The sequence below is a fragment of the Osmerus eperlanus genome, chromosome 15 (assembly GCF_963692335.1).
Source record: "Osmerus eperlanus chromosome 15, fOsmEpe2.1, whole genome shotgun sequence".
NCBI classification, from domain to species: Eukaryota; Metazoa; Chordata; class Actinopteri; order Osmeriformes; family Osmeridae; genus Osmerus; species Osmerus eperlanus.
The window spans coordinates 7,643,301-7,656,602 of NC_085032.1; the positions used below are offsets into that span (position 1 = coordinate 7,643,301).

A 13,302-nucleotide genomic window follows, 5' to 3' on the forward strand; every position below is an offset into this window, starting at 1 on the left:
ATGTAATTGATGTTTGGAGTAAAGGACCAGTCTCAGCATTTCGAGCCTGTATCCATGCTCATGTTAAGATTTGTTTCATAACAAAAGGGTTAGTATTTCCAACTAACTAATTAACTAACTAACCACAGGGGAATAAAATGTCCCCAGTACAAGATTTATATTGAGCACACTTGAATACCCAGTGAAAAGTTATTTAGAAAGTTTTACAACCTACGTATCTGCACTGATAACTTATTTGGAACATTTGTTACATATGTAGGGGATAATGCCCGACGAGGTGTCCAATATCACCTGTTATACCATGGTCTGGGTGAATACTCGATTCTGATTGGCTGCAGGGGTGTCCATTATCGGGTGATAACGGACACCTACTACGTCATTGCAGCAAAACTGTCTTTTCACTGTTCAAAATTATATCAGATGCTTTAGTAAGGTGCCTTGTAAATTATTAGTAAATGATTCCTGTTTTTACTCAGGACAGGAAGAAGGAAGTATAAAAATGTATTTGGGTTAACCCTTTATAAAACATTTTGAAACATTAACAATACATTATTAAATAGTTAATAAGCTTATTATTAAATGCTATGTTAATCATTAATAAACACTGTTAAACATTATGGATTTGATTCATAATACAATTCATAAGGTGTTTGATAACTGCATTACCATACTTTATAGACAGCTTGTTAATATAGTTGCAAACCAGTAGTTTATAATCTGTTAATGGTACATGAGCTGGTATAGAAAGCATTAGTAAATGGTGAACAAACCATTTACATTACCTTTACAAAGCATGAGTAAATAACTAACAACATATTAACTTATGTCTTTAATTAATGTACGCCAAGTCGAATACATGATGTACACTAATACTTAGCAGATGTCTTAACAACTATTTTATAAACACCTACTAATGATGCAACTTGTGATTAGTAATGCAAGTTATAAAGCATTTACTAACTGTTAGTTAAGGCTTTTGTGTTATTTATTAAGGTATTCTTGTCCATTCTCAAACCTCACATTCACAAAGGTATCTTAATAACTATTTTATAAACACTTACTAATGATGCAACTTGTGATTAGTAATGCAAGTTATAAAGCATTTACTAACAGTTAAGGTTTTGCGTGACCTAATCTAAAGTGTGAACTATCTCTGCCTTATTAAACATTTATAAGTTATTTATTAAGGTATTCTTGTCCATTCTCGAACCTCACATTCAAAGGCTGAACATACGTTTCTCAAAAGGAAACAGACACAACACAATGTGATACACAAAATTACTATTTTATTGAAGTAATGACAGGCATGTGTCTTACAGTACTTAGCTCTACTAGACAGCGGTCGACACGTTAAAACCTCAGTTTGATATTTCCCGGCATGACTGAACGGTCGAGGTTAGTAAGTTGTTTATTATATGGCATTTTTAGCTCTTTTCATTTAAAACATGTCGTTTTGTTCAGCTCTACTCGTCTTCTCACGGTGTGTTTCAGGTGTTAGCACCTAGCAACCAATCTGAAATCTGAGCAACCAAACCTAGCAATCTGCCTAGCGCTTGTCGTTTATCTCTCTGTGTTCACACTTTTCTGCTCTTTTAGAAAGTTAAGAATTTCCTCGTCGCTGTTGATGTCTTCATTGTCATCTGGATAGTAAAACTCCTCGATCTCGCTCATTTTGAAGATGACATCAGCGGAGGGCAATAAGAATACGTATCAGACCGCAGATGAGGTCAATACGCGCATATATATAAAGACTTAATACGCGGCTGGCATGACTACCCATTAGCCAATCAGAACGCTCGTACTGTTGTTGCAATTGAACCAATATGCTGTTCTTATTGGTTCAGAAGACGTTCTCAAAAGAGTTGTTGATATGTTGCCTTGGAGATGTAGTGACGTCACCAGTACAAGTGCAGCTGATTGCTCTGACAAGATGGCGTCTGCTCCAGATTCGCCGTGTTTGATTTGGGATCTTCCCACGTATTGTTGTAGTATATAAGAAACCAAATGTTTACTCTTCGACAGGTCAGCAAACGCTTTGTCGCCTCAATTTGTTAAAACGATTTGCTTGTAAACCTCGACCTACGATCTCGGTTAACAAACGTTTTAACAAATCTCTGCTTTCAAAGGCGTTTGCAGACCTGTCGAGGAGTAGCTAAACATTTGCAGTTTATTACAGCCATTTTTGGAAAATAAAATACAGCTTCGGGTAACCAACTTTTATACCAATTCTACTGTATTGCTTCTGAATGGAAATAAAATACAATTTTATTACCCAGGTAAATAAATTAACAGCTATTTCTTCTAAAAAACAAAAACACAACATCTATAGGCCTATAGTCTTTCTATAAATGCTTAATAAGGAATAAATAGTTCACACTTTAGATTAGGTCACGCAAAAGCCTTAACTAACAGTTAGTAAATGCTTTATTGCATTACTAATCAGAAGTTGCATCATTAGTAAGTCTTTATAAAATAGTTGTTAAGATATCTGCAAAGCATAGTGTACATCCTGTATTCGACTTGGCATACATTAATTAAAGACATAAGTAAATATGTTGTTAGGTATTTACTCATGCTTTATAAAGGTAATGTAAATGGTTTGTTCACCATTTGCTAATGCTTTCTATACCAGCTCATGTACCATTAACACCTTTTAAACTACTGGTTTGCAACTATATTAACAAGCTGTGTATAAAGTATGATAATGCAGTTATCAAACACCTTATGAATTGTATTATGAATAAAATGCATAATTTTTAACAGTGTTTATTAATGATCAACATAGTGTTTAATAATAAGCTTATTAACTATTTAATAATGTATTGTTAATGTTTCAAAATGTTTTATAAAGGATTAACTAACTATTAGTTAACACTTTGTAAATGCCAAAAAGCGTTGACTTATTATAAAGTGTTACCCATACTTAATAAACTTTCACAGTCTTTGCTCTCTGCTCTTAACCCTTGTGCAACAAAAACAGAAATCCATTATGTTTGGGTCAAATTGACCTGCACAGTTTAACACACTCAAGACAGTCAAAGAATCATGTAAAACCAGCAACAACTTTATTTTGTCTTATCAGACATTTCAGAAAGAAGAAATACAAGACATTTTATTAAAAAAAACGATATTTAAGAACAATTTGTTAAACATATCTCCCCAAGTTTCCCCAAGTAAGCTTTTTTTCCCCTATTGGTCAACATTATCCCTTAAGTCTTTCTCTCCACATGTTGATCACAATGTGTGTGTGTGCTTTCTGCAGATGTATTTATTGCGTTCTACACAAGTGGTGCTTGTTTTACTGTCTTGTCGAGGGGGGCAGAGCTGGCATCTTTTCCGTTTCTTGCCACTGCCTATATCCACTGGATCCATTGCTGGTTGATTGGAGGCATGTCTTGATGGTCCAGCTTGAATTTTCTGGACGGCAGATGCAGCTGCTGTCGATCGAGGAGGCCGGGCTCTCCTCTGGATCTTGGGAGTGATGAGAGCTTTGTCGAGCTCCTGTAGGAAAAGCCGGCGTTGGTACAATTTGCCACCATTCCATTGCTGGTTGATTTCAGTCCACAGGACATAGGCATTGTAAGCAGACAAATCCACAATGTTGTAGAAAATTACCAAAGGCCAGCAGGCAGTCATGCACTGACAACTATATGTTGCTGTGACTTTATCCAAATTGTCAACTCCTCCTTTGGTGGAATTGCAGTCCAGTATGATTTGTGGCTTGATGTCCTTTCTTGCGCTCAGCGATGCGTCTTTATGCCTTACATTACAAGAACATTCTTGTTCTTCTTTGGGCAGTATGAAACGACAGTTGCATTTTCAGAGAAAGCAAATTTAGAGGAATGCACAGTTCTGCCCGGAATTTTCAGAAGCTCACTGGGAAGTTCGGGTTTGTTTTTTCTGATTGTTCCAACCAAGGTCAGCTTTCTCTTCTGTAGTTCAACACCAAGGCGGTAGGATGTGAAGACGTTGTCAAAAGTGATGTTATGACCTTGCAGCCCTTCACTCATGTCCAGCACCACCCGCATCCCCTGATTTCTCTCAGGCACTCCACTGGGTGGCTTCCCAGTGTAAACTTGCATATTCCATGCATAGCTTGATGTGGCATCACATGCTGCCCATATTTTGATGCCATATTTTGCATCCTTGTTTGGCATATACTGTCGGAAGGGATAGCGTCCTCTGAATGGAACAAGGCGTTCATCAACTGTAACATGAGGACCGGGATTGTACAGTAACGGTAGAATTTCCACCCATTTATCCCATACATCTCTGATTGCAGCTAGTTTGTTTCTTTCACGTTGACCCGGTCTGGTATCACGGTTATCAAAGCGAATCACCCGAGAATTCATGTGGAATTCTATTGTTAGGGGTAAAAAGAGCTCAAAAGCTGATTGTACGTCAAGGACTCGAGTGACAGCAAATCCTGTAGGCCGTGGAACCATTTGTATTACATTGGAAGCTGAGAGTTGTATACAAACTCTACACAGACATTCCACAACACATCAGTGTGTCCACATTTTGCAGTACTTTGGTTCATGACCCTAAATGAGGAAAAGCCATTTAATTCCATGGTGAAAAGGAGAGGTTAACTAGTATTTTATACAACTCAAAAGTGGAAATGGGTCAAATTGACCCACAACATAATAGGAATTTCAGATCAATTTAATTGATGTTTGGAGTAAAGGACCAGTCTCAGCATTTCGAGTTTGTATCCATGCTCATGTTTAGATTTGTTTCACAACAAAAGGGTTGGTATTTCCAACTAACTGACTCACAACAGGTGAATTAAAATTAAAGATTTATATTGAGCACCCTTGAACACCCAGTGAAAAGGTATTCAGAAAGGTATACAACCTAAGTATCTGCACTGATGACTTCTTTGGAACTTTAGTTATCTAGCTAGCGTCATGGAAACCTGGCTTCTGGATTGCTGATGTGTCTGTTTAGATTAGATTTTATTTGTCATTGTGCAGTAAAACCAGTGCCGCCACGCGCATTACGTCCTATCTCAGTGGTCTGTTGGGTCTGTGTACCTTGTGGCCATTGGTTTTTCTATTTTGCAACCTGTGTTGACAAACGCAAAATAGGGCCGTAATATGTCACTTTAGTTCAATCAGGAGAGACCTGGGATGAGTGAAAGATGTTTATTACAGACTAATAAATGTACTATGGTGTTTGGAGCTTGAACCCCACAGGGAATTATATAGATCAACGGGCGCCTGCCCAACGCCTGGAGAAGAATCCCCCACGGAGTCCAGACACTGGTGGCGGTGGCGGCAGCCGACGACCAATCGAGCCGAAGACAGAGACAGGATCCGGGTGGCGACGGGGTGGTGGAGGGTCGCGCACTTGATAGCATGGACAAACTACACAGGGAGAAAATCATATTTAAAGGCACGGATCATGTGACGCCATTAATTGATAGCGGGAGCGACCTGAACCCCAGTGACCGCCCGACCAGGGAACGGGGGAAGGTAGGGCGTTCTTATCTGGGGGAGTGAGTAGTGTACACTACGATTAAGCCCGAGTGAAGGGATCGGTCTTGCCTGACTGAACTTGCGCAAGCTTCATTAAGTCGAACACACATTTAAGTATAACGGCTTGTTTTTGGTTGTTTCGTTTTTTTAGGAATAATGAAATAACCATATTACACAAATGGTATAACGATTATTCCATATCCTTTATGCTGGTATCTGCAAGAAAAAAATCGGGAAAGGCTTGGTTTCCGTTCTTTTGTTTCATTTTGGAATAACGGAATAACCATATAACACAAATGGTATAACGAGCCATTTACTCATTTGTTTGATCGGCCGTATTATGCATACTGGCACAAGTGAAAAAGAGAGAGGGGGAGATATGTGAAATGATTGGGGATGTTATTACTTCCGAACACCAGAGGACAGCAACGACAAGCTTTTAAAAAAAAAAATCTGTGATCAGTAGGCCTACAATCTTGACGACATAGCAGCAGGTTCTTTAGAAGAAGACACACACCAAACTGGAGGCACATGTTGACCGAGTTTGGTAGTTGCTTCTTAGTTAATAAATCTTTGATGAACCCAAGTTTCTTTAATATATATATTAGAAACATTTCAAGACGGGGCTCCAGTGTGTGTTCAAACAAGGCCAAAAGTGCCATAAGTTATCAGTTGAAAAAGACAATCACACCCATCAAAGTACCCCCTGCCCACCTACATTACCGCTTCAGCTCTGTTGTACGTGCATTGAGGCAATCATAGTGAGTAAGTTGAGGTAATGTGGGCTACCTTTGCAGTTTACATAGACACACAACTGACACAGACTGTTGTGGATACTTTTTTCAAAGTTCTGATCATATTCTATGTCCAAATTCAACCTCTTCATAGTCCAAAAACAGCACGGAGCAGCAACGAGAATGTTCCCAGGAAAATCTGATTTCCTTTGTCTGTGTTACACCTTTTATATCCAACAAATACACCCCTGAACTTTAATGAAGTGCATTGAGGCGATCAGTGAGGAAATCTTCCCTTTGTATTAATAAAAAACATAATATTAATTTCTCATGTAAATTTTACAGTTTGGATTAAATGTAGAGTTAACTGGACCCAAAACATTACATTTAAATCTATTCCATTTAGCAAAAGGCCATTGTAGTTACAATACAATTGTTGTCCTTACATCCATCAATGTACAAAACGTTTTAGCCTACATTAATGCATTCATACCCTGTTACACACAATTACAAAACGTAATTTGAAAGAAAATTACTGTTCTGCTTGTGACGATTCGTATATTAGCCTACACTTCTGTGCTTAAAGTTAGTATACTAGCTTGAGACCACCATAGCTATGGGAATGAGAGTGAATGCAATTAGAGGGGCGGTTGTGTCTACATTAAATGTTTCTTGTTGTTTTTTTATAATTTGCATATAAATGTGCACACAACAGTTAGTTCCAACCAAGTAGGTCTACTTTAATTGGACAGGAGGCATTCCATGAGTGCTGACATTTGACAGCTTCAGACAGCATGAGGGGGGGGGGGGGGCAGTTACATTGGGGACAGTGGTTCTGTTAGAGGGGCCAGATACATTAAACATTATTGTTGTCATATAGTTTTCTTCACTGCAATGCAGGCATTAACAGGCAAAAGCAGTGGCCCCAAGAAATGTTTTATAGGAGTGTCCAGAAGGGGCCACTGAAATCTTGGGGTGGCGCTCCAAAATCAAAAGCCATAACTGAATTTCAAGAATTGTATTATGCTGTTGTAGTATATAGGTTAGTTGAAAACAGCAGCGGGCTGGGGAAGGGTAATTAATGTGTGTTTGACTTACTAAAGTGACAAAACGATATTACGGCCCTATTTTGCGTTTCTCAACCCGGGTTGCAAAATAGAAAAACCAATGGCCACAAGGTACACGGACCGTTAGCCTATGCATACACCTCGAACTAGCTGACGTTATTGCTAATGTTAGCAAACCTATGTTATAACTTAATTTTAAAGCTAAATTGAGATTTTAGTGTTAAACATTATCTATACATTTTACAAGTAACTGACGCCAGATAGCTGTTACTTTACTTTACATTCTATTATGCTTTTATATGATATTGTATATTATATTGATAAATAAGTAGCCTAATAAAGGGGTAGGGTTCCTTGGCTGCATGGTTTCAGTTTTAAATGTTTATAATTTTTTTCGGTATAACATTCTTTGTTTGAATATTTTGTCTCTTTCTCTAGTGATCCTTTTTCTTTGTATTCCTATGAACTAGTACAAGGAGGAGAACGTGGCCAAGAGGAAGATACAGATGACGAGAAACCATCTACAAGCAGTTCAGGCACACATCAACCCCAGCCGGCCAGTAGGTCTGTAGACTCCACAGTACCATGCCCTGATCAACCACGTAACGGTGTCTATTAGTACTTGCATTTGAATTCAAAGAAACAAACCTGACTTTTGTCCCTCCTTGAAAGCAACCTTGCTGAAACACCATGAAACCAGCAACTCCAACTATGACCGAGGCAATGGCAAAGGTCACCCATAGGGAACATATGGGACTGGGAATTAGTAGAAGAGAGGCCTCAGGACAGTCTTCAGCTATCTTTCTGAACTCATTCAGCATGTTCTTTTCATCAATGGCTGTCAGAATATCAACTGTCTGGACGAACATTCTGGAGGCATAAATATGCCCTTCAGTCACTGAAAAGTTCACATCCTGTCTAAAAGCTTGTGTGGCAGGTGAAAGATTGAAATACATTTGTAAATTATCAATGAAGGTTTTTTGGACATTAAGATTCAAACTTGTTGCATTTCCATATGTCAGATAGCCAAGATTAGCCAAGATATAGTAATATTTTTGGCGACCAATGGTCGATTATCAATGGTTAGGTCCTCAAATTTGTGAAGACAAGCATCAAGCTTGTCCCGGGAATTAGCATCCCAGTATTGGAAGTCTGTGTCTGTCACAACAACCATCACATTTGGGCCAAATTCTGAGAAGTACTGGTCCTCGTCATCATAATAGCTACCCACAAATGAGTTATCAGTTGCTAACTGTTTCAGATCAATGCCCTGTTTCATTTGGAAGCAGCCATAAATGCTTGCAGCCAAATACCCAGCATAGAGGAGCATTACAAACCCCTTGGTCAACTTCTTTGTCAGAAATGGCCCATAATAGTTCTTGAAGAAGTTGTTGATTGGCATTGGTTCTTCCTTCCCTGTGTCTTTATCATAGTAGCCCCCTTCACTGCATGTGTTGTACTTGGCAGAGCTGGGTTCTGGTACCTTCATGCAAGTCAGCCAGTGCCTGTTGCTTTCCTCTCTGCGTCCGTTCAGTGCTAAGAACGCACCAAAGAAAGTGATGTTGTACAAGTAACAGAATACAACCGCAGTGCCAGTATACATACAGAAAGACTGCACAGAAGCAAAGGTAGTTAAGAGACCAATATAGAAAGCCAAGGCGTCGGTCAGTGTTGTGATGGTGATGGAAACTGCTGCATCTTTGTATGTCTCTGCCATACGATCCTCTACTTTGTCGCTAACTTGAAACTTCTGTCAGCAAGAAATCATGATGAACATATCATCAACACCGATTCCTAAAAAAAAGATAACACAGTATGCAAATTATTACAGCATGTAATCTACATACACCCTGTCTTTAAGATTGTTGCATTATAACAGAGTACAGGATCTCTCTTACTCTCTCGCACTGATCATACAACAACCGGGTTGAGTGTGTGCGTATCTGCGCAGCCTTTTAATGCCGTCTTATCAGACATGGCGCAATGGGCTTGTGCATGGCTAACACAGGTGTGGTAATGAGCGGATGACGCGCGCTGCCCGAGTGCCATGCCTGAACTAGCTTCGCTCATTCTGTAAACTTACCCAAATGGAGGACTTGCCACAGTCGTAGCGAAGGGCATCCCACAGTAGAGCAACAACCCAAAACTGGACACCACTGCCAAGCCTGCAGAGAGGACACCGAAGGTGGCCACCCACACCTTATTCCTCACACAGTCCAACCTAGAAACAACACACCTCTCTTTAGCTAAGAGTTCATCCATCAAACAATACTGTAAATAGTAAGTACAGCAGATAACAGCTCTTTAAAACTGCTTCAAGCTTTTAACGTCATCATTTGTTTACCATTGTTTTTCAATAATATTTTAATTATAGAGATAAGTAAGAGTGATTATAAAGTGTATGTGAGGTAGAATGAAGACAAGACATACCTCATACATGACATGATAAAGAAAGTAATGGCGATGGTATACGTCACTGAGAACAAAGGGATGATGGAGTCTGTGCTCTTTTTAAATTCCTCTTCCCTTGATAGTGAAGTGAAATAAGAAACTGACATCTACAAGTCAAACAGAGATAAGACATTAGTTGTACATCCAACACACTTTTTTAAACAACTTCTCATAACAAATTTGGAAAAGATTTCACTCGCCAACTTCAAAAGTTATAATTTATCAGATAGCCAGTCTTGCAGTATTCAAAGTCTATTTGAAAGAAACAAATATTATATGTTTTAAGTTTGTATAAAAAAAGGGCTAAATAACTGATTTTGTATTGTTCGTTATGCGTTGTAGCAGCACTGTTTTATTTGAATGTATTGTTACTAAATTAGTACAATCTTAAAAGTTCTTACCTCGTTGTCTTCAATATTAGAAATGTTGTTGATGAACTCTGTCAGCCACATTGTATTTACAGTCTGGTTCACATCATTTAAGAAATTTAAAAGCCTGATAGCTTTTGCACTCTCAATTTGCTTTGACCCTGGTTTAAGTTTCACACCACCAATCTCGGAGGCAGTGAAAATACCACCATTAAATGGGTATGTAATGTTTATGCTCTCAGCATCAGAGTTTTAACAATGTCAATTTGTCATACATTCTCTAGCAATCTTGTTCACAAATGTCATTGAAGCAAATTGTTGCTACTTTAATATTCTTAACAAGTTGGTCCATTTCAACAATCTTTGCAAAAACGTTGATTAAATGTACATTTAGTCTTTTCTCAGACGCTCTTATCCAGAGCGACTTACAGTAAGTACAGGGACATTCCCCCAAGGCAAGTAGGGTGAAGTGCCTTGCCCAAGGACACAATGTAATTTTGCACAGCCAGTAATCAAACCGGCAACCTTCTGATTAATAGCCTGATTACCTAACCGCTCAGCCATCTGACCCTAACCCCTGTTTGAGAGCACATGTACCGTGTCACTCAAAATCAGAGACGCAAAAGTCCCTTCAGTATACAGTCTCAAGCAAGAGAATTCCCAGATCTATATGTGTCTTTCCAGGGGCCCACGCGTAACCTCTTGACTAGACCCTCAGATCTGATTGTAATTCTGTTGAAATAACAGCACCCATCTTTATTCAGAATTGAAGCAATTCTCCAAACATTATCCAAACATTTAGGAGTTGTTAGAGTCTATTTTCAGTATATTTTCTTGTCCTTTTCGAAGAGCGTGTTCCTCCCTGCCTATGTGTTCTCTGCAGCCTCCGGAAGCACATGAGCCATCTTCCCAATTAAGCATGTGATCGCTGCGTGCACTATTCACTGCAATACTATTTAACCAATAGGCATCAGAAGTATGGAACGCCGTGTTAGTCCAAATTAAATAAATAGATAGGTAAATAAATAGATAAATACGTAAATAAATAAATATGGCTATGAAATAAACCCTGAAATATGGAACACCGTGTTAGTCCAAATTAAATAAATAAATAGGTAAATACATAGATAAATACGTAAAATAAATAAATATGTATACATTGGTTGAAATAAACCCTGAAATTAAAAAAAGATGTCAATAAATATGTAAATATAGCATCATATATAATTATATAGCTGAATCCAACCTCTTAAGCATCCTGTTAAATGTGCCTAAAAACGCCTAAACAGCATACCCAAAGTAAATTGGAAGCTGTTCTTGAACCATTTGGAGTACATGCATGTAAATGATCTCTTTTGAAAGCTGACACTCTGAAGTTATGTCCCCTGTTGTCAGGACCCCTGTCAGTCCTTCTAGTGTTGAGTAATAGAAGCTTGAACACAAGGAAAGTGAAAATTTCTATTTCCGCCTAGATTTTGTTTTGAAAACAGAGGCCTGAAGAGGCCTAGAGGTGGTAGGTATTATCTGGAAGACTAAATTGGACCACAGGTTGAAGCCTTACCCAATTCAAATCAAAAGTCAAACATAATACCACAATATATTCATATTTGACACATGTTTTTATAAGAGTACATCCAGGAATTTTCTAAAAGGGTCTTTTGGAGACTCCAAAATGACCCTTTGTAACCAAGGTCAAATAAAAAGGTAATATTTTTCATAATTGTTATCTCTAATGAAAGGTGGTACTTAGAACTATCATATATAATAGCTAAATCCCTAATTAGTAATACTGAAACACAAAAACTGAAGCATGAACACATTGGAGTGCTTTATCTGATTCCAAGGATTGGCGCACAAAGAACACTGATTCTGTCAACCATATTGCGCAATCGACTGTTATTTTGAAGGCTCCACAGACGCATACAAATGAGGTATTGGCATTTTCAGCTAGCTGTCAGCTACAAGGCTAACAAGCTAATTTCAGAGCCAGTCGAAGCCAGTTCGAGAAATTTGTTTAGAACGAGTGTGGGGGGGGGGGGCGGGGGAGGGGGCAGGACGCACAGACCTAGTTGGCTTTAGAGGGCTGTCAACGGGGCATGGAAGCTCCTATTGGGTCGAACAAGGTGTCAATCAAAAGGGGAGGGTTCAACGGACATTTTGATACCTTCATTTAGTAAATACTCCGTTGCTAACCGGAGAAAATAACACTTTTATGTGAACAAGTTGTTTCTTCCGTCGGCTAACTTGCATAATGAAACAAAGGATAATGGCTATTCATGAACGTAAAACATTGTATTTGGACGAATTACTTTACATGGTTAGATACTTTGAACCCTTGGGACTTACGCAGATCAAGTTTTGATGGCATGATTTGCACACCTGGACCTATTTGAACAACTTAGGGTGAGTACAACTTTTTTCTTTGGCATTGTTGAAGGAATGTTCACCGGAAAAAGACGTTGACTTTGCTTGCTATTGCGACTTGATCTTGAATTGGTTTATTTCAATGGAAGCACAAGAATAGTAGCTTTCCAACGATGTATAACATGTGTAGCGTCTAAAAAATATATTTGTTAGAATTTAGTGCGTCGTAACTGAGGGAGGGGGAGGCAGCATTTTTGTCTCGCGGGCGAAACAGGACTTACATCAATAAATAAATGTACTTCAGTCAAGACAATCACGTATTAGATTTGAGCATTTATTGTTACATGACATGGAGATGTAGATTTGACTTTGGCGGAGTGGATTATCTAAGGGAAGCACTCCCTGCCTCCTCGATGCAACACATACATACATGACATATGAGGCAGGGAGCAATAGAGATATAATCCCCCTGGTGGATAGAACATACAGACAGCATGGGGGAGAAGGGGATGGTGGAGGGTGGCAGCAGCACTGATCATACAACAAATGGGCTGAGTGTGTGCATGTCTGTGCGTATCCGCGCTTCTTTTAAAGATGACTTATCGGACGTGGCCCAATGGATATGCACTGCTAACATGTGTGTGGTAGAGGGCGGAGGAAAGGAAGGTGGAGTAAGACGCCTTACTTCCTGATAAATGGCTGCCCGATTGCCCTGCCTGAACTAGCTGCGCTTATTTATTTCAAAATGTATTTATTTTTTGAGACTTTTATTTCCTAACACCACATATATTTCCAACAACCCAGTCTCCTCCCAACGCGTCAAATATTGACGCTTGGG

The 13,302-nt window shown here is 38.9% G+C and overlaps 1 pseudogene; it reads right to left on the reverse strand.

Annotated features, from left to right (window-relative positions):
• Positions 1–8,088: 8,088 nt before the first annotated feature.
• LOC134035308 (patched domain-containing protein 3-like) overlaps positions 8,089–13,302 on the reverse strand; it is a 31,940-nt pseudogene continuing 26,726 nt past the window's right edge.